This window comes from Biomphalaria glabrata, chromosome 6 (genome assembly GCF_947242115.1).
Source record: "Biomphalaria glabrata chromosome 6, xgBioGlab47.1, whole genome shotgun sequence".
Classification (NCBI taxonomy): domain Eukaryota; kingdom Metazoa; phylum Mollusca; class Gastropoda; family Planorbidae; genus Biomphalaria; species Biomphalaria glabrata.
The window spans coordinates 453400-476888 of record NC_074716.1 but is presented as its reverse complement, the minus strand read 5'-3'; the positions used below and the strand labels follow the sequence as shown (position 1 = coordinate 476888).

At 34.2% G+C, this 23489-nt stretch overlaps 1 long non-coding RNA gene across 1 annotated transcript; it reads left to right on the top strand.

Moving 5' to 3' along the window:
- Window positions 1–9383: 9383 nt before the first annotated feature.
- Window positions 9384–22576, top strand: LOC129926735 (uncharacterized). Its single transcript, XR_008778455.1, has 3 exons — window positions 9384–9588; window positions 18520–18941; window positions 22125–22576. It is a non-coding gene; the product is annotated as an uncharacterized LOC129926735 (long non-coding RNA).
- The last annotated feature ends 913 nt before the right edge of the window (window positions 22577–23489 follow it).

Here is a 23489-nt window from a genome sequence, read left to right as displayed (position 1 = left end):
AAAAAAAAAAAACAACAAAAAAAAAACAACAAAAAAAAAACAACATAGGTCCGATTCAAAACAGTCATTACAAAAATGTCGATTCCGAAAAAGCAATCACAAAAAAAAATAAAATGGATTACAAACAACAATTAATTTAAGAAATTTCTTGATTCGAAGACAAGTCTTATTAAGTCCTTAATTAATATCATTCGGGAAATACCAAAAATAAAATACAAAAGCTTTAAAGCAAGCCTGCAGATTATCACTATAGGTTGTTCCAAGATTTCGAATCTGTCAACAACTGTTCTTACTAAGCATCTAGGAGGTAAAAAGAACCTGTGCAAGAAATTTCTTTTTAATAGGTGCGACAATGTAAGAGATTTCTTGGTTTTCGAAGACAAGCTTTATAATTTCCTTATTGGGATGATTGTGGTTGATTGGGAAATATCAAAAATAAAATACATAGCTTTCATAGCAAGCCTACGGTTTTTCGCAAATGGTGGTCCTAACGTTTTGATTCTTTCGAAACCCGTTCTTAGTAAGCATCTAGGAGTTAAAAGAAACCTGTGTACGAAATTTCACGTAAATAGAAGCGACAGTTTAAGAGATATCTTGATTTTCGAAGACAAGTCTTATAATCCCCTAATATTTATTTATAGTTGATTCAAATCTCACTTGAATAGAAGCGACAGTTTAAGAGATATCTTGATTTTCAGAGACAAGCCTTATAATTTCCTTATTAAGTTGATTTGGGAAATACCAATAATAAAATACAAAGCTTTGATAACAAGCCTGTGGTTTTTCGCAAATTGTGGTCCCAACGTTTTGATTCTATCGAAACCCGTTCTTAGTAAGCATCTAGGAGGTAAAAGGAACCTGTGTACTAAATCTCACTTGAATAGAAGCGACAGTTTAAGAGAGATCTTGATTTTCGGAGACAAGCCTTATAATTTCCTTATTAAGTTGTTTTGGAAATACCAATAATAAAATACAAAGCTTTGATAGCAAGCCTGTGGTTTTTCGCAAATTGTGGTCCCAACGTTTTGATTCTATCGAAACCCGTTCTTAGTAAGCATCTAGGAGGTAAAAGGAACCTGTGTACTAGATTTCACTTGAATAGAAGCGACAGTTTAAGAGATATCTTGATTTTCGGAGACAAGCCTTATAATTTCCTTATTTAAGTTGATTTGGGAAATACCAATAATAAAATACAAAGCTTTGATAGCAAGCCTGTGGTTTTTTGCAAATTGTGGTCCCAACGTTTTTATTCTATCGAAACCCGTTCTTAGTAAGCATCTAGGAGGTAAAAGGAACCTGTGTACTAAATCTCACTTAAATAGAAGCGACAGTTTAAGAGATATCTTGATTTTCGTAGACAAGCCTTATAATTTCCTTATTAAGTTGTTTTGGAAATACCAATAATAAAATACAAAGCTTTGATAGCAAGCCTGTGTTTTTTCGCAAATTGTGGTCCCAACGTTTTGATTCTATCGAAACCCGTTCTTAGTAAGCATCTAGGAGGTAAAAGAAACCTGTGTACGAAATTTCAAATAAATAGAAGCGACAGTTTAAGAGAGATCTTGATTTTCAAAGACAAGTCTTATAATCTCCTAATATTTATTTATAGTTGATTTGGGAAATACCAATAATAAAATACAAAGCTTTGATAGCAAGCCTGTGTTTTTTCGCAAATTGTGGTCCCAACGTTTTGATTCTATCGAAACCCGTTCTTAGTAAGCATCTAGGAGGTAAAAGGAACCTGTGTACTAAATCTCACTTGAATAGAAGCGACAGTTTAAGAGATATCTTGATTTTCAGAGACAAGCCTTATAATTTCCTTATTAAGTTGATTTGGGAAATACCAATAATAAAATACAAAGCTTTGATAACAAGCCTGTGGTTTTTCGCAAATTGTGGTCCCAACGTTTTTATTCTACCAAAACCCGTTCTTAGTAAGCATCTAGGAGGTAAAAGAAACCTGTGTACTAAATTTCACTTGAATAGAAGCGACAGTTTAAGAGATATCTTGATTTTTGGAGACAAGCCTTATAATTTCCTTATTAAGTTGTTTTGGAAATACCAATAATAAAATACAAAGCTTTGATAGCAAGCCTGTGGTTTTTCGCAAATTGTGGTCCCAACGTTTTGATTCTATCGAAACCCGTTCTTAGTAAGCATCTAGGAGGTAAAAGGAACCTGTGTACTAGATTTCACTTGAATAGAAGCGACAGTTTAAGAGATATCTTGATTTTCGGAGACAAGCCTTATAATTTCCTTATTTAAGTTGATTTGGGAAATACCAATAATAAAATACAAAGCTTTGATAGCAAGCCTGTGGTTTTTTGCAAATTGTGGTCCCAACGTTTTTATTCTATCGAAACCCGTTCTTAGTAAGCATCTAGGAGGTAAAAGGAACCTGTGTACTAAATCTCACTTAAATAGAAGCGACAGTTTAAGAGATATCTTGATTTTCGTAGACAAGCCTTATAATTTCCTTATTAAGTTGTTTTGGAAATACCAATAATAAAATACAAAGCTTTGATAGCAAGCCTGTGTTTTTTCGCAAATTGTGGTCCCAACGTTTTGATTCTATCGAAACCCGTTCTTAGTAAGCATCTAGGAGGTAAAAGAAACCTGTGTACGAAATTTCAAATAAATAGAAGCGACAGTTTAAGAGAGATCTTGATTTTCAAAGACAAGTCTTATAATCTCCTAATATTTATTTATAGTTGATTTGGGAAATACCAATAATAAAATACAAAGCTTTGATAGCAAGCCTGTGTTTTTTCGCAAATTGTGGTCCCAACGTTTTGATTCTATCGAAACCCGTTCTTAGTAAGCATCTAGGAGGTAAAAGGAACCTGTGTACTAAATCTCACTTGAATAGAAGCGACAGTTTAAGAGATATCTTGATTTTCAGAGACAAGCCTTATAATTTCCTTATTAAGTTGATTTGGGAAATACCAATAATAAAATACAAAGCTTTGATAACAAGCCTGTGGTTTTTCGCAAATTGTGGTCCCAACGTTTTTATTCTACCAAAACCCGTTCTTAGTAAGCATCTAGGAGGTAAAAGAAACCTGTGTACTAAATTTCACTTGAATAGAAGCGACAGTTTAAGAGATATCTTGATTTTCGGAGACAAGCCTTATAATTTCCTTATTAAGTTGTTTTGGAAATACCAATAATAAAATACAAAGCTTTGATAGCAAGCCTGTGGTTTTTCGCAAATTGTGGTCCCAACGTTTTGATTCTATCGAAACCCGTTCTTAGTAAGCATCTAGGAGGTAAAAGGAACCTGTGTACTAGATTTCACTTGAATAGAAGCGACAGTTTAAGAGATATCTTGATTTTCGGAGACAAGCCTTATAATTTCCTTATTTAAGTTGATTTGGGAAATACCAATAATAAAATACAAAGCTTTGATAGCAAGCCTGTGGTTTTTTGCAAATTGTGGTCCCAACGTTTTTATTCTATCGAAACCCGTTCTTAGTAAGCATCTAGGAGGTAAAAGGAACCTGTGTACTAAATCTCACTTAAATAGAAGCGACAGTTTAAGAGATATCTTGATTTTCGTAGACAAGCCTTATAATTTCCTTATTAAGTTGTTTTGGAAATACCAATAATAAAATACAAAGCTTTGATAGAAAGCCTGTGGTTTTTCGCAAATTGTGGTCCCAACGTTTTTATTCTATCGAAACCCGTTCTTAGTAAGCATCTAGGAGGTAAAAGAAACCTGTGTACGAAATTTCACGTAAATAGAAGCGACAGTTTAAGAGATATCTTGATTTTCGAAGACAAGTCCTATAATCTCCTAATATTTATTTATAGTTGATTTGGGAAATACCAATAATAAAATACAAAGCTTTTATAGCAAGCCTGTGGTTTTTCGCAAATTGTGGTCCCAACGTTTTGATTCTATCGAAACCCGTTCTTAGTAAGCATCTAGGAGGTAAAAGGAACCTGTGTACTAAATCTCACTTGAATAGAAGCGACAGTTTAAGAGATATCTTGATTTTCGGAGACAAGCCTTATAATTTCCTTATTAAGTTGTTTTGGAAATACCAATAATAAAATACAAAGCTTTGATAGCAAGCCTGTGGTTTTTCGCAAATTGTGGTCCCAACGTTTTTATTCTATCGAAACCCGTTCTTAGTAAGCATCTAGGAGGTAAAAGAAACCTGTGTACGAAATTTCAAATAAATAGAAGCGACAGTTTAAGAGAGATCTTGATTTTCAAAGACAAGTCTTATAATCTCCTAATATTTATTTATAGTTGATTTGGGAAATACCAATAATAAAATACAAAGCTTTGATAGCAAGCCTGTGTTTTTTCGCAAATTGTGGTCCCAACGTTTTGATTCTATCGAAACCCGTTCTTAGTAAGCATCTAGGAGGTAAAAGGAACCTGTGTACTAAATCTCACTTGAATAGAAGCGACAGTTTAAGAGATATCTTGATTTTCAGAGACAAGCCTTATAATTTCCTTATTAAGTTGATTTGGGAAATACCAATAATAAAATACAAAGCTTTGATAACAAGCCTGTGGTTTTTCGCAAATTGTGGTCCCAACGTTTTTATTCTACCAAAACCCGTTCTTAGTAAGCATCTAGGAGGTAAAAGAAACCTGTGTACTAAATTTCACTTGAATAGAAGCGACAGTTTAAGAGATATCTTGATTTTCGGAGACAAGCCTTATAATTTCCTTATTAAGTTGTTTTGGAAATACCAATAATAAAATACAAAGCTTTGATAGCAAGCCTGTGGTTTTTCGCAAATTGTGGTCCCAACGTTTTGATTCTATCGAAACCCGTTCTTAGTAAGCATCTAGGAGGTAAAAGGAACCTGTATACTAGATTTCACTTGAATAGAAGCGACAGTTTAAGAGATATCTTGATTTTCGGAGACAAGCCTTATAATTTCCTTATTAAGTTGATTTGGGAAATACCAATAATAAAAAACAAAGCTTTGATAGCAAGCCTGTGGTTTTTCGTAAATTGTGGTCCCAACGTTTTGATTCTATCGAAACCCGTTCTTAGTAAGCATCTAGGAGGTAAAAGGAACCTGTGTACGAAATTTCACTTAAATAGAAGCGACAGTTTAAGAGAGATCTTGATTTTCGAAGACAAGTCTTATAATCTCCTAATATTTATTTATAGATATAGTATCCTATTATTTCCGACATTTGGATATTTCCGGTATTTGGTTTCGCCCTTACCAATATAAACAACCATATTCATATTGGTTTACGTTCGATTGACGACTGCTGATAAAGTTTTCTGTACACTACGTGTGGACTTATTATTCAACTTCTAAATCTATATGTAGGCAAAAAACTTAAAAATAAATAGACCTTGTAGATTTGTAATTCTAGATCTAGATCTAGAACTTATAAGACCAAGACTAAGCCGGCAAGCTAGGCTGAGAGAGGCCTTATTCCGGGCTATTAAATTAATGTGGCAATTCGATGATCAACTAAACAAATTATCATTTTTTTAGTCCTTGCCATAACTGATGTCTCTCAATCAAAACTTAGAAATAATTAGAAAAGTAAAGCCTATCAAAGCTTGCAATACACATGTGATCTAATTCTAGACTAGATCTATAGATTTATCTAGATTATCAACAGTTCGCTTTCACTTTCAGTGGATCTGATTTCACTACTAGATCTATAAGTATAACTACTACAAGTTGTAGTACAAGATCTGATCTAGATCTATAGGAAAGGCCCATCAGCGAAATGGCATACAAAGCGAACACCTCCCGGTATTTTTTATCCATTCTTATTTATTTCAAAAGTAACTGCAGAACTAATAAAATGGTGTTACAAAGACATTTTTTTACATTTCCCACATATTCACTTTTGTTTTCCCTCAATAAAATAAAGCGTAGCTAAAGGTCAAAGTTGACATGTATGGAAATTTCATTCTCAAAACATTTCCAGATAAACGAGAATAGGTCCGAACTTAAGGCGATTTGCATATTATGCTTCTAAATTGACGAGGAAATAGTTAGCTAGAATAGCTAAGGCTATTCATTCCGTTGAAAAAAAAATATTATGGGGTGTTCGCTCAAAATGACCTTTTTAACTGAAAACCTATTCAGCGAAACCCCTATTATAAGCTTAAAAAGCCATTAATAATAATTTAGTTACTGATTTAATCTGTTTTTCTTTTTGTCTTATCTATTGTTATTGTTTGTAAACTGAAATATTAAAATAATAGGCCTATTTTTAACCTTAACCCAACGTCTTCGATTTCGAAGATTAAGGATGAGTGCATCACTACGTGTTTCACATGACTACGCCCAGTTGCGACCAGCATATTTTCCTGCATTTTCTTTCCGTCTAAAATGTTTGACTCGCAGCTCTCCAACAGTCTCTCAAAGGTCATATGCTGGCAGCTACTTTCCTCTATGCCAGTGAGGGTGAAATGATGCTTCAGTTGATCTTAACAGCGCTTATATGGGATACGGGGGGGGGGGGGGGACCTCTGTTTTGCCCTCCTCATTTTTTTTTAACTGTCTGGTTAACCTCTTGTTACTAATTAATGAGATTAATATGTGTATAAATGTTTAAAAGAAGTGCAGAATTCATTTTCACAGGGTTACCCCACCATTCTGAGATTAGGTTTTCAGATCTCCAACAGTTTTCCAGGAGAAAATATTCGATTTCAGGATAGGAAAAAACGCGAACTATATATTTAGTAATAAATATAAGAGTTACCATATAATATACATTTATAAAATTACAAGATCTCTCCTGAGCCTTTCGTCTCCATGCCCGAAAACCAAGCTGTTGTAGATCTGTCTCCATACATCATCAATCGATCGCATTCGGGATCTGCCTTTGGGTCAATCAGCTTGTGTGTGTGGGGGGGATCGAGTTGATGGCGCTTAAGTGCACTGAACATAATTTCTTAAAAAAAAAATAGTTGAGTAACGAGAGTTTATGAAATGGAGAGTAGTACGACCTGGAGTAGCCTATAGGAAGGTGGCGTGATAGAATTTTGTAGTTTCTTTATTTCTTTTAAGAAAAAAAATTGATCGCAAGTTTCGTAGGCTATATAGACATCAGTTCCAAGCAGAGAAAGGAGATGTGGAGCACGAGAAAGTGAAAACAAATTTAGGCTTTATGCCACAAGGAGGACAATAGTTATAATGCTTCATGGAAGAAGTTAGATGATAGAACTAATTGAAGCATAATTTCCTATATTTTAACATGCTATTTCGCTATTTTTTACGGCCTTTCGCTCATTATGACTCCCGCGAAAATTGCGTTAGCTGATTATGTCCGACCCATACCGCAAGTTGACTTGAATTATAAATTTAATAGCTGATATGGAAAAAAGAGTCAAATTTAGTTTTATAGCCCAATAGCTGAGGAGTCCGCAGATGTTTTCATTATAAAATTCTAAACTAAAAACTGGCACAAAAGCGTTCGCTATTGGTCCTATCCCATAGATATGTATAGATCTAGATCTAATTTTCTTCTACAAGATGACTAGTCTAGATTCTAGGTCTAGATCTAATTACCACTTTGATATTCACTTTGTAAATAAGACATCAACTACTCAGGTCAAACATTTGTTATTGTTGAAATAGATCTATATAGATCTATAAATAAATGTTAGCACTATTGTAGAAAAAAACAAACATAGAGTCTGTATAGATTTAGATCTAAATCTAAGTGATTTTTTTATCTATTTTTTTTTAAGAAATTATGTTCAGTGCACAGTAGCACCATCAACTCGTTCCCCCCCACACAGGCTGGGCCTGTTCTAATTCTATATACAATAGATACTTAATCTCTGGATATATAATATAAATAAAAAATAAATCACATTTTATTTTTTGTATCGGCAGTCTAGAATATAGAGTTAGATCTAATTTTTGATTTCTAATAAAAATGATGGTAAAAAAAATTTTTTCGATACGACTTGAGTCTATTGACATTGCATTTATAAAGCTAGAATTTTTCAGAATCTATAAATAGTAAAACTTTCATTTTCTAAGACTTAAACTCTGTCCAACACAACATTCATCACATTTTATATTTTTCAGATGAAGATGCATAGCGGGCTTCATTATATTGCTTTTGGAACAGAGCCACATACAGATTAATAAAACCAGCTCTTTTGAGTAACAGGAAGGACTTGAAAACTACATATTAAAACAACAAGCAGCAAAGAAGAAAATTTAAGGCAAGTTGTTTTTCTAAATATTTTGATTTATTATTTAAAATGAACTTCATTGTTTCTTTTGTTGTATGCATAATACAGAACAGGCAAATTATGAAAATAATCTTGACTAGAATCTTTCAATCTAGATTAGATTTAGATTTAACTTTTTAGAACCGATTTCCACAGGGGATGGGAATGGGCAGGGTTTAAACCCGGAACCATCGGTAAGTCTGAACAGTCCATCACACAAAATGCATGACCAGGCAGATATCTTGATTTGAATTACTAACTAAGATACTTTATAAAAAAAAACAACTAGTTCTTGGCGTCCATTGTTATTCAAACAGTTACATAGTTACAAAAATTGATCTTGAAATAAAATGTTTTTTTTTTAAATAAACAAGTTAACTTTAAAGACCTTACGATCTATAAGGCAGATGATGTAAAGGTCACCTGTTTCTGTGGACCACGGTTAACGAGGATGTCTTGGCCAGCACAATGAACAACCACCTTACTTTTCCCCAACTAATGTCAAATACCAATTAAACCTGGTTGGACTCAGAGGTATCCCAAAATTCAAAATACCGGTCTTTAACGAGATTCGAACCTGGTACTGCAGGTTTCACTAAGGGCCTCTTTTGAATGAATAGATCTACAATTTTCATACTAATAGATAAGATAATAATAATTAATATACAAACAATACTTCAATTCATTTCTTTTATTTCCACAAATAAATGAATGCATATTATGATTTGAATAAATATATCTATATATTAAATTATATAAATATTTCTCATTGGATAGCTTGGATATAATACAGGTACAAAAAAAAATACACTGTCTCACATTTACACATATTTATATATAATTTAACTACTATAATTATGAATGTACACAAATTATTTTTTTTAACACACATTATTTCAAATATTCTAGGTAAACCAGCCTATGTATTAGCTGATATGTTTAAAATTCATCCCACAACTGCATCTAAGACAGGGGTGGGCAAATGTGGCCCAGCGGAATGTTTTATGCGGCCTGCTGACACCTACAGCAGACATGCCTATAGTCTCGCATTATGCGGAAATGGCCCGCAAAATCATCAAAAAAGCTCACATGTTCCGCCGTTCCGCATTCACGATTTTTTGTTCCACCAAGTCTGAATTCCGACACTAAAAAAAAATTGCCATTTTATTATTATTTATTAATAGTGCGAATTGAAAATACTGAGTGCAAAATAAAATATATATAGGTCTGTGTTTATTGTTTACATTTCATCTACTTCCGGACCCGGTGTGTCCTAAATTTACTGAAGAAATGGTTGAAGACTAGATCTACATCTAGTTCTAGACATAGATCTCTAGATCTACTGATCTAGTAGTCTAGGTCTAGATATTAGAATTAGATCTATTCTTAGAATCTAGTAAGTGCTAATTAGCCAAATATTCCATTCAAATCCCTTTCTTTTCACGACAATGGCTCTACTACAGTACTCTACTAGAATTTACTAGATCTAGTCTAGATTCTAGATCTATCTATCATCATCTAGACTCTAGACCTAGACAATCTAGGAATCTAGTCTTAGTCTAGACTAGGCTACTAGATAGGTCTAGGTCTCTAGACTTCTAGATCTAGAATCTAGACTAGATTTAGATTAGAATGAATAGATTTCAATAGATCTAGATCTAATCTAGTCTAGATTGTTTTTTAGATTTTAGATGATTTGATAGATTATCATACTTTCATAGATCATGCTAAATAAGGCTATTAGATCTACTTTTCTTATTACATAGTCTAAATTAGTTTCTAGATCTAGAAGTAGGGCTAGCACTAGATAACTAGATCTAGAAGTAGGCTCTAGATCTATCTAGAAATAGACTTAGAAGGTGATAGATCTCTAGATTCTAGATTTCTATGTTAATGTATCATTATGTAAATTTAGTTCTTAATAAGTCTATTATAGACTATAGATTTAGACATAAATATTTAGATCTCTAATATAATTATTATAATCTGTGTTCTTAGACATAGAGGACTTATTAGATATAGATCTAGACTAGTACTAGTAGACTCTTAAATTATTTTAGATCTAGAACTATATACAAGATCTAGTGTGACTAGAGTAGAGCCCTAGAATTAGAAAAGGATAGATAATCAAGTAGATCTAGAACAGTGATTCCCAAAGTGGTCTATATAGAACCCCAGGGGTCTACGATGACTTCCAGGGGGTCTACGAAAGTTAAAAAAGGAATTGGGGGTCTACGAGATGTAAATGGGGGTCTACGAGAGTGGATCTTGATTTAAGAAGGTCGTGACTTTAATTAAAATCTTAAAATTATGTAATTAACAATTATCTTATACAAATATAAATTATTTAAATTGTAATCCTATTGTTCGAAAGAAAAATTATTTTAATACCTCATTTAAATAGATTAATTTAGTCTATATGGTATTTGTATTTAACTTGGCCAAATATAATTATGAAATTACACAGTGGTGTTGATTTAAAAAAAAATTTCCATGACACACTTACATTGCCAATGTCTTTTATGCAACAAAGTTTTATTTAGACACTTTGAAACCACCTAAGTTAAAAGATCATTTGAGACGATGCCACCCTGATAAAGTGGATGAAGATTTTAAAAGCTTTTGAACAATCAATGATAAAGTTGAGAAAAGACTTACAGTGAACAAAATCTTTGCTGTGGTATAAAAAAAAAGAGAAGATGATGGTTTGCAAGTGTCTTAAATTATGTTTAACTTATTGCGAAATTCGGAAAACATCACACAATAGGCAATAAAATGATTTTTTTCATCCACTGAAGAAGTTTTAAGAACTTTTTGTCCACAAACCTACATCTGATAGTATTACAGAATTCCTCTAAGCAGCAAAACAATTCAAAGGCCTATTGATGAAATGAGTTTCTAACACAAGTAGACAGGTCAAACTTGCCTGGTAATAAACATTTAGTTTTGGCGAATGTTCGTTTTAGTATGGATCAAGAAATCCTCGAAAAAAACTTCTTTTTGCGAAAACTAATAATATTTAATGGTTTGAAGGACTAGTTTAAAGAAAAAGCACTCCCCTTCACTATAATGTCAGTAACAATGGTTGGAGCACCTTTCATGGTTGGGTTCTACTGTGAATAGGGAAAAAATGGTAGAATTCTAAATATCTTCAATTTGTTATTAACGCAGTTAACTGAAGCAACATTTTAAATACTCCATTAGTTGCTCAAATGTGTTGAGAAAATGACAAGGACTTTCATCAGTTCGTCCTTCACACTGAAGTTCGATGGCCATCGAAACGCTTTATTTTAATTTTTTTTTTCTTTTTGACTTTGTATCGGAGCTCTTGGATGTCAAAGATCTAATTTTAAATTGAAATTTAATCAGACTGAAATCAGACATTGCTTATTTAACAGACTTGTTTCATAAATTCAATGAGGTTTACTTACATGTGGCCATAGGCGTAGCCAGGATTTTTTTTCGTTTATTTTTTTATTTTGTACCCCAACCCCCTTCAAAGCTACGCACATGCATGTGGTTGTTATTACTTTTTCACTCTTCACATTAAATACGTTAGGAATCATTGAAAAAAAAAAGCACATTGGAAGTTCATAAATCAGAAAAATTACAATTCAGCAATATTAGCTAACCAGGGGGTCTACCGAAAACTGGAAAACATGACAAGGGGTCTACGAGCCAAAAAAGTTTGGGAACCACTGATCTAGAATAATCTAGACTAGATTTCACTAGATCTAGTCAATAGATTTAGACCTAGTAGTATCAAATAAAATTATTTGTTTTTTTAGTTTTTGTTCTTTAGGAGGGCCAAAGTCTTGTTCGGGTCTCTTGATTTAGAATGCACCATTGAAGGACATGGTCAGCATTCTCTGGTGATGGGCAAGTTTCTCTAGTCCCGACATTTAACTTCCAGAACATATATTGTCTCATTCAGTGAACAAGCCTTTTCCTTTGTGGAGACTAAACAAGCATTACTACTGGTCGATTTTGACTGACTGTAATTTGACAGCAGTCACAAGGATAGAAACTAGTAAGCTAGTTCCACAGTTCCGGAACATCATGCACGAGTGTAAAAAGTAAAATACTGCACATTAAGTACAACTGTATATTTGTCAGGATATTTTAATGTAAAATGACAACAGCAATTTGAAAAAAAAAATCGTAAAATTGGTTTAAATAATTGCTAACTCTTGTTGTAATTCCTTAACGTGAAGTGTGGGGAAAAAAAAGAAACGTGAATATAATACAGTGTAAATATGAATTAAAAGACATTCTACACAGTTAGCTTAGAGTGTCTCTATAAGTTGTATATAAATATGCGGCCCGCCATTCCCAATTTTTAAAATAATGCGGCCCTCGATACAAAAAGGTTGCCCACCCCTGATCTAAGATATTCATGTACTGTTTTGGATGTTATGTATGTCGACATATCCGATTTGATTTTCTGGCCCAATAAGGAGAGTCTCAGGCCCAAAAAATTTATTTGTACTTATGACAGGAAGATGACAGTAATAAATGACTGTTTTGAAATTTTCATTGAGAGACCTAGCAGCGTTAAAGCACAGGCACAAACCTATTCTTCCTATTAGCACAACACAGTAAAATATCTGATTGGAACTCATTACTTTCAATAAATGAATTAAAAATATTTATACTAAGCTTTATAGTTTCTTTGGATTTAATAGCCTTTAAATTTTTATTTTTAGAAGTGATGTTGTTCACAAGAGAATCAAATTTAACTTTTTGTTTTTTAATGAGGTGATATCAATCTCAGAAACCTTAGTTGGCAAAACTTTTTTAAGCTCTGATGGATTTATCCAGTAAGATAACAAGCCTGTAACTGTCTTACTGTCTTTGAGCCTGGTGTTGGCTTCCAGCATAAATAAAGTGTCTGCCACATTTCTTCTTCTTCATCGTTCTCATTGCTATGTTGGAGTGTTCATATGACTAGACCAGTACATGAGATGAACTGCCCAGTGGTTTCCAAATCAGGGAGCTCTCCATATAGTTTTCTTTCTATTGGGGTGATTTGGGGCCAACGTCTTGTGCAGGCCTCTTGGTAGAGAGAGCAGTTTTGGAGGACGTGGTCGGCATTTTCTGGTGATACTCCACATGGGCAGATTTCACTGGTTCCAATTTTGAGCTTCTGGAACATGTGTTGTCGCATTCTGTTGTGTCCGGTCCTGAGTCGAAAGATTAGACGTTGGTCTTGTCGGGATAGCTTATAGTAAGCGTCATCTTTCTTGTGATTTGGATGGGAGTTCGTCCATTTCTCATTTATTTTATCTACAATTAATTTCTTCATTTCTTCTGGATAGAGTGCAGAGTTTACTTGTCAGTTTGTTCTCCCACTCTTGGCGAGTGTGTCAGCCTTCTCATTTCCTGCTAGTTGTATGTGAGCTGGTATCCATTGGATAACAGTTTTTTTGCTGTTGTTGTTGAGCTTTGTAAGTGCTGTTCTGAGGTTTTTAATATGAGGGGAATCAGAGTTTTGCAAGCTTTGGAGGGTTGTTTTTACGTCTGTTAGAAAGACAATCTGACTGTGAGGGGAACTTGGATGATTTGCTAACATGGTAGCAGCCAGTGCTAGTGCTTCCCTTTCTGCTCTGTGACTGTCAGAGAACTCTCCAGTTGCAATGGATATTTCTAGTTTTCCTCCATCTGGCCATTCGATAAGTATTCCAGCTCCTCCATTTGTGGTGGCTTTATGGGATGAGCCATCCGTGTAAACTCTGATCCACTGATTGCTAGGGTAATTGGTATGTAGAAAACAGTTCACTATTTCCTTGAGCTCTGTTGGTCTGTAATCAGATTTTCTTTTTATGTTTTCAATATGGTCCCTTGTAGTAGGAAGAGGGCTTTCGTCCCATGGTAGAGATTCATTATAGTGTATTGAGGATTCCAGAGTAATTTTTTCAAGTTGGTGTTTCTTTTTTTGGTTTAGAAATTCCTGTATGAAATTGGTCCTTTTGAGACGTTTTTTTGTGCCAGTTTTGTGGGTTTTTGTTCTGAGTGGGTGCCTCTCCAAGGTTTCCAATTTAGTGAATTGGGAAAGGATTTTTATTTCTCTTCTTTCATCCAGAGAGATCAGGGCAGCGGTTTCCTCCATAGCTCTTATGGGTGTTGTTTTTATTGCTCTGTCATTATCCTTTGACCAATATTTTGAACCTTGTCTATTTTTCTTAGGTTGGTTTGGGCTGCTGAGCCCCATGCTGTGGCACCATACAGGTCTTACATAACTGGTATAGGTCTTTTTCAGGATGTTGTGATTAGCTCCCCAATCTGTGCCAGCTAATTTTTTCAAGAGGGATAGTCTCTGGATGCCTTTACTCTGTGTTTTATCTATTTGGTTTTTCCAGGTTAGTCTCGGGTCATAGGTGACTCCAAGATAAGTAGGGCTGTCATTTTTTTCTAAAGCTTCCAAATCTAATGTTAATTATATTGTTTGTTGTTTTGTTGACTGTGAGAATATGGTATATGTGGTCTTTTTTGTGTTAATGGACATGCCCCAGTCTTTGGACCAATTATTGAGTTTATCAAGAGCATCTTGTAATCGAAATTTCGATGTTCCTACATATTCTTCTGTGCTAATTATGGCAAGGTCATCTGCATACATGCTGCTTTTAACTTTTCTAGGTAGGTTTTGATTTAGATCGTTTATGAATATTAGGAAAAGTGTTGGGGATAGGACTCCTCCTTGGGGGACGCCATTTTTTATACCCACTGTGTGGCTTCTTTGTCCTTGCATGCAAACTAAGGCTTTTCTATTATTTAGGTATTCCTTTATCCAGTTGTACATTCTTTGGGATATGTGATGCTGGATTAGCTTGAGCAAGAGACCTTGTTCTCAGACTTTGTCAAATGCTTTTTCTAAGTCAACCCACACAATTGTTGTTGGTTTCTTTTCTCGAAAGCCGTCTTCTATTTCTTGTGTGATGAAGGCAATTTGATCTTCTGTTGATCTGCCTTTTCTAAAGCCAGTCTGGGCTTCAGTGAGTAGGTTATTTGACTCAAGGATCCATGTCTGCCACATGAGTGCAGGACTCACCAAGTCCAACTATACAAGAACAGTGGGCTGATAGAATAATACCATCTTCTTCTTATATAATACAGACGTTACTTCAAAAAAGAAGATGATTACGTCCTACGCGTCATGCATTTAGTCATGCATATTAACCAATGACTTAAATTCTGCCACGTCCCTGGTTTTCCTGGCTAGCTCAGGTAACCCATTCCATGCTCTAATAGTACTAGGAAAGAAGGAGTATTTGTACAAATTTGTCCTAGCATATGGGACGAGGAATGTGCCTTTATCTTTGTGTCTTTCAGAGTATTTTATTAAATTTTGTTTTTGTATTTGAAGATTATGGTTCAGTGTTTTATGTATGATTGCTACTTTACTTTTGAGCCTTCTGTCCTGAAGGCTTTCTAAATTTAGTGATTTTACTAAAGGTGTTACTCTAGTCAAATGTGAATATTCGTTTGTTATGAATCTCACTGCTCTATTTTGTGTCTGTTCCAGTTTCTTAATGTTTTCTTGAGTTGAGGGGTCCCAAACGGAGGATGCATATTCTATTATTGGCCTAACCAAGGTTAAATAACATTTTAGTTTTATGTTCTTATTTGATTTATAGAAATTTCTTTTAATAAATCCTAATGCTTTGTTTGATTTTTTTGTAGTTTCATCAATATGTGGATTCCATGATAGTTTTTCATTTATTATAACACCTAGGTATTTTGCGTTTTTAGTCTGTGTTACTGGTTTGCCATGAATAAGATAAGGGGAATTAATTTGTTTTAGTTTTTTTGTTACTCTTAACAACTGACATTTTTCTGGGTGGAAAGACATGCTCCAATTTGATTCCCATTTCTGTAATTCATCTAATTCTCTTTGTTAAATATCTGTGTCTTGTGTTGTTTTTATTGTTCTATATATTATGCAATCGTCTGCAAATAATCTGACTTTTGTTCTTGAAGTAATGCAATTCGGTAAATCATTTATGTAAATTAAAAATAGTAGTGGACCCAAGACTGTTCCTTGAGGTACACCTGAGTTTACTGTTATCGGTGTTGATTTAGAGCCATTTATTATTACAGTTTGTTCTCTCCCTATCAGAAAGTCTTTAATCCACTGATGCAGTGGACCATTAATGCCGAAATATTTTAATTTTTTAAGCAAACTATGGTGGTGAACTTTGTCAAAAGCCTTAGAAAAATCTAGTAAGATAGCATCTATTTGTTCACTATTATCTTGACTTATTACTATCCAGGGCTGCAGTACATGCTAACCACTGAGAGTGAAGACCTATTAAAAAGAAAAAAAAAATTATTTAAAATACCTGTACATATCAAGACATTGGTCTCATATACATGTAAATACCTTTGAATATCAAGATATTAACTATAATATAACAATATTTATTACTTACCTTTGCTAGTGGTTTAAAAGCCATAACATCTTGAACCCAACCATCTAGGAACTGGTTGTAAGCTGCTAAACTCTTGTAAGCCTGTAGACATTTTCAAAAGTAAAAATAGCAATAACATTTTAATAATAGATGTAGAACTCTTGTAATATAAAGAATTGGTTGGACTTTGAAGCATCCTAAAAATATAGAAATTCAAAACCCTAGTTTACACCAAAAATTCAATTGAGACTAGTGAAGTGCTTCAGCCGCAACAGCCAAAAGGTTTGGGCTAAGGTGTAATTAGCTTCAAATCTTAAAGAGCATTTGAAAGTTGTAAAAGAAACACAGATCTAGGACCATTAGACTTATCAACAAGTTACTAGTCTTGATGAGCCTAGTCCTAAAATAAACTTTAAAAAGTCTTCAGCCCTAGACTTAGATCTAAACTGGATAGTAAAGTTTTCTTTGGTTTAGATGCTAGATCTGATCTATATAATACTAGTATCTAATAATAAGTAACTATTATCTGTAACTATAGTCCAAATATATCTTGTGCAGAGATGTGTTTAATGAGCGCCTAAAGGCAGCACTGAAAACCTCCCAGATACCCCTCCCCTCCGGTCCACCAATGAGATTGGACCATAGCGCTCTGAGCATGCTATAACTATAAGCATGAAAGTAGTGCTACATAAAAGCTAAATTTATTTATCTTATCAAGTGACCTAGAAGTGAAGACTAGATCTAGCTATATCTATTAGATAAAAATTAAGTTTCATATGCTTAAAATATGCAGCAACAGAGAGATGTAGATTTTAGATGTTATCTAGATTTTCTAGATCTATTCTATAGAGTCTAGATGAGATCTAGAATGATCTACTAAGCCTAAGCATTATGTAGGCTAGACTCTAGATCTAGTCACACTCTAATCTGAGACATCATCCAGATTTTGTATATAAGATATCTATGATCTATGTAGCCATCTAGAATACTAGACCTTGAAGGCTTGAGTAGAGAGTAGATCTCTATCACAATCTATGTAGGCCTACATTATATGTTACAACAATGTTGATCTAGCTCTAGACCAGTGTTTCTCAAACTTTTTTGTCTGCCGGCACAGTAAACAAACTACAAAAATTTTGCGGCACACCACAAAGAGCAACAGATGTTTTATAATAAAAAGAAAAAAAGATTTTGCCTGTTTTTCAGTATTATGTTTAATGTGAATGTTGTGCCTGTTTTTGAGAGCAAATGCGATCTAATCGAGGCTCCAAAGTCGACAAACAAACTCGCATTTCATCGTCTATTGTAAGAAGTCTCTCTCTTTTCTTAGATTTGATTTCAGTCAGTGCTGAAAATCCAAACTCACAAAACCATAAAGATGTAAATGGAAGAATTATTTTGATTGCTTTAAAATTGATTACAGGATATAACTTGTTGATTGAAATCCAAAACACATCCAGGCTTTCTCTGAAAACTTGACTTAAGAATTGCATCGTTTTTTAAATATTGAGCTGCTCTTCTTCTTTAGTTGTAAAATTTGTAGCTTCATTGTTTCCAAATGGAGAGCTGACCCATTTATATTCATTACTTCAAACTGTTGAGAAGTAATGCTGCAATGCTGACTGCAGGTGTTTCAAAGTGTCCAGAATTTCGGGGGTGATTTCTTTATTTGAAGCACATTCATTGTAAGTACGAAAGCAGTCCTTTCGTGATTTTACTTTGCCACAAAGACAATCAATTTTAACCAAAATGATTTTAGTTTTGAGGATGCAATGATGATGGTTTCCGATGGTCCTTGAAGACTTCAATTCAATGAATTTAATTTGTCAAATAAATCAGAGAGAAATGTCACCTTAACCCACCAAATCTCGTCATGAATAGAAAATCCAAAGTCTTTTTTTTTTTTTTTTTTTTTTCAGCCTCCAAGAATGAAATCAGCTCAGCCTTGAGTTGGACAACATGCTTTAACACTTTTCCCCTGGAGAGCCAACAAACGTTGGTGTGATACAGGAGACATTAGTAGTCTGAATCCATTGCTTCACAAAGCTCTGAGGAAAGTCAGAATGCAAGCGGTCGAGATTTGAGGAAGTTTACAACTTCAATCACTTGATCCAGAACAGACATCAAATATTTGAAGGCAAGAGCTTCTCTGTGGATTATGCAGTGAACAACTAATACATTTGGATTTTCTTGACGCACAAGAGTGAAGAATCCCTTTCTATTTCCCTGCATGGAAGGACAGCCATCGGTGCAAACGCTGACACAGTTTGTCTCCACTGTACTTTGAATAGCAAAATGTTTTCGTTCACCACTTAAAAATCTTCGCCTTTGGTCGTAGTTGGTAAGTCTTTTTAAAATAAGAATTTGTTGACACATTTTTCATCCTTTATGAACTGAATAAAAGTTTTCGAAGTATTCCTTCGGTTGCGCTTTTACAGCTGGATGTTTTGTTTCCAAGTGTCTCTTCAATTTGCTTGGAACAAGCGCCTCATTCAACAGAGCTGAATTGCAGATCAGACAGAATGACAATGGAGAATCTTCAGGTCCTGAAGATATGAAACCATATCCGATGTAATCCTCTTTGTACCTTTGTTTGGTTCCTTGCTTTTCATTGAACGCTTTCGCAGTTTCATTCTTACCAACGTATTTCTCCATGGATAACAATGGCTAAGGCTTAGTAATAATTTGTTATTATTAGCATACACCTACAAAATTTACATGAAACACATCGCTTATTATAATCGTTACCAATTCAAGAACTGCTGAGCGTCTGCTAAGGCGGCCTACATTTGAGTCATTATAATAATATATGTATAGTGGACAACTCCATAACCTGAAGAGCTAACACCCCTTTCCGTCATAATGTAGCGATCCACTACTATTACTGGTCGTTGCAAGTTGGGATGTCGTCCAAAGGTAAAATAAAAATTTAATAGTACGCAAACCTGTGTAACGCTGCACGTGTGGCATTCTGAAAACTCCTCGGCACACCTGCAAATCTTCGGCGGCATACAGTTTGAGAAACACTGCCCTCGACAATAATAAATATTGACTATTCAATCTGATTCTACATTTATGTCAAACAATATTATGAATATAGTAGTCTAGATATGCTAACTTAAATAGTTAGAATATAGATCTAGAATCTAGTCTAGATTAGTTATTAGTAGATCTAGATCTAATCTAGGTCTAACAATAAAATTGATTCGGAATACCTTGAACTCATCCTTTGTGATTGTGTAAGCACTTTCAGTAGAACAAGATTATAAGTGAAGAGATCTGGATAACCACGCTGGACTGTCGTTCGGACTTATCGATGGTCAGGGGTTCAAACCCTGCCCGCTCCCATCCCCCGCCGTCCTGCGGGAGGTTTGGACTAAGAAGTAATTATCTTCAACTCTGAAGGAACATCCGAAATAAGTAAAACATTTTACAAAACATGTATTTTTTATTATTTTTTTTTAATATTTAAAAAAAAAAAACACAAGGAGGGCAGCAAATCATTTTCTTTATTATGCTGGCTTGCTTTCAAAGTGTAAGAATTAGTATTTGTTTCTGACTATATCTTTCTTTGCTCGACTTATCCATGGTAAGTGCCTAAAAGCTTGTGTTGACTGTGCATAGAAGCCAGATTTTTACCAACAATATGTCTGCCGTGCCCTGATCACATGACTATGTCTACCAACCTAAAGGTACCTGGTGTGATGGGGAAGGTAAAGGCGGCTGGTTGTTGTGCTGGCAATCTCATTAACCATGGGCCACAGAAACAGATGACCTTTACATCCTCAGCCCCCTAGATTGTAAGGTCTGAAAGGGGAACTTTACTTTGATTTACTTTAGTGGGAAAAAAAAAGTTTCTTCTTCCCTTTTTTATTCATTAAACACTGTTTTCTTTTCACTCAAAGAACTTGTAGGACTACTTTTAGCCTAATCAATTTGATGGAGGCGTGGTGGCTGAGTGGTAAAGCTCTTGACTTTCATACTGGGGGTCCCGGCTATGAATCCTAGTGAAGACTGGGCACCTCTGAGTCCACCCAGCTCTAATGCCCAATCCATGGTTCAACAAATTTAAAGATCTTACATGGCAGTATGAATAAAATGACAGTCTATAAAGTCAACTAAAAAAAAGTGAAATTGTACAAGATATAAAATGGAAATATTAATTTGGAGCAAGTCACAACATTTTGAAATAGAAATGTACCAGCTACAACACGCTAGATGCAGTGGATACCAAATCACAAAATTTTGAAATAGAAATGTACCAGCTACAACACGCTAGATGCAGTAGATACCAAATCACAACATTTTGAAATAGAAATGTACCAGCTACAACACACTAGATGCAGTGGATACCAAATCACATCAGTGTAACTGGCAACTCAGATGTAGACTTCTTGGACAACCAGGGAAGGCTAACACCAACCACCTAGCAGGCTGTGAGCTTCCATAAGCAAATTACATTTTGAAAAAGAAATTTACCAGCTACATCACTATAGAACACAGTGCTACATCATATGATTCAGCAGTCAATTCTACAGAAAATAGACAAAGTAAAAAAGTAAAACAAAAACCTAACTCCAAACAATAAAAACAACAACCTTCAAAGCAATAGAAGAGATCATTTTTTCCCTGGTTTCTCTGGACAAAATAAGAGAAATAATAATTCTTACTCAGTTTACTAAAATGGAAACCTAAGAGAGCTACCCACTCAAAACTTAAACCCACAAGTCTGGCACTCAAACTAACTGAAAAGACCATTTCATACAAGAATCTCAAACAAAGAAACACCACTTATAAAATATAATTTATGAATCAGTTAAACAGTGCAATGACTCTCTTCCCTGGGACCTAAGCTCTCTTTCTGGTATGAGACAGTATTGAAAACATAACCAAAAAATCTTATCACAATCAGAAAGATCTCAAGAAAATGATGAATATTTTTCTACAAATCTAATAAACCAATAACTAGTGGGTCAATTATACAGATGGATCATCTTAAGAATCCACCAGTAACAGAAGAGCTGTCTTATTCAATAAATGGCTCAATTGAGAAAGATTAGAAAATTTAATTGCCACTGGCGATCTCTCAGATGCACTTTCTAATGAATAAACATTTCTTTCTAATGTTTAAAAAAATCTGATGCCTCCTCTATCAAAAAAGTCAGGACAGCTCTTATAAATCTCAACAATAATTGCAAGAAAACTGTTCTTCAATGGGTCCCAGCACACTTTCAAATAGAGGAGAAGAAAAATCTGACACTGCCAAAATGGAAGAATAACTAAGCAGACTTAAATTCCATGGGAGGTGCAGTGGCTAAGTGGTAAAGCACTTGGCTACTGAACCAGGGTGCATGGTTTGAATCCTGCTGAAGACTTTTCTTAAATTCCACTATATCTGGAAGAGAAAAAAAAAAGAGTAGTATTAACCAAAACCAAAACAGTTGTCACTCAAACATCAGGATTAAGGATGCATGTTACATTCTATCAGGACACAGTCAATGAATTATTTTTCACCTTTGAACAGGGCACAACATAATGAGGCAACACTTATTCTGGATGTTGAAACTAGTGAAAAGAACATGTGGCCTTGTTTTATCATGAGGCCCATACAAAATACTGGCCCCCAACAGTCCTTCAGAATAAAGATTGTATGGAAAGCTTCCTGATCTGAAAAGAATGGAGTTCATCTTCAATAAATATATATATATCTGAACCCTACAATTTATAATGAGAACACAGAGAAAAAAAAACACAAACAGGATGTAATATTTAAGTTAAACTTTTGTCACACAGTCTCATATTTGTTTATATTGACTTTAATATTCACATTTATTCAAATAAAATAGCTGTATATTTTATGCATTTATCCTTAAAATGTGGCGCACTATTGGCCACTAGTTCAAATGTTTGATGTGTTTAAGGCTATATAAGGTTATAACTATTCCTTTGGCTCACATTGAATTAAAATCATACATTGTAACAATTTGTGTGTCTACATCCTCTTATTGTTTATTTGTGTTTTCAGGTGGCGATTTTATTGTTTACCATGAAGTTGTCTAATTTTCAAATTTTACTGACCAAGTTTTGTACAGTGACTGATCCATCTGCAGTTTCCGAACCAGTAACTGATATCTCAAAAAAATATTGCTTTACTGATGGTGTCTGGTCACCTCAGGTAATCTTTCTCTTTTTCTTTTAATATGTAAAGAATATTATCTGTATGTATTTTTTTATTTAGAAATGGATACTGTTTGTTTAAGGTGGATACTGTTTATCTAGGGTGGATACTGTTTGTCTAAGGTTGATGTGTTTGACCATGGTGGATAAAACAGAGCATGATCTTTGCAGAAGTTGTAGAACATTTTTCCACCATAGAATCCATACATTGAAATGAAAATGTTCAGATTTTATCCATGATCACCTGTCTGAAGATTAGGAACTAGATATAGGTCTTGAAGTATTACACTTAATGATCTATTTAAACAAATAAAAAGAACTCTACTGTTTAACCACAAATATTAATAAAATTTGGAAAGACCTTCACATAATCCTTGTTAATTTTTTATTACCTTTTCAATATGTTTAATTTGTTGATTTTTTCTTGAAAAATGTGTAGTTTTGGGTACTGTATAGACAACACTTATACCCACATTCTCATTATAAAATAATTAGTTTCTACTTTTGGACATTATGACAAATAATATAATCCGTTGGCTTTGTGGAGGTATCAAAATGCTCTATAAAAAGGAACTTGATTCAAGAAACACAAGGAAGGGAAAAGAGAAATCTATTATACATAAGTAAGAAGTAATGGGATGCACAGTGGATATTAATTTTTAAAAAAGTATTACAAAAAGTAAAGTTTACCTTTCAGACCTTGCGATCTATG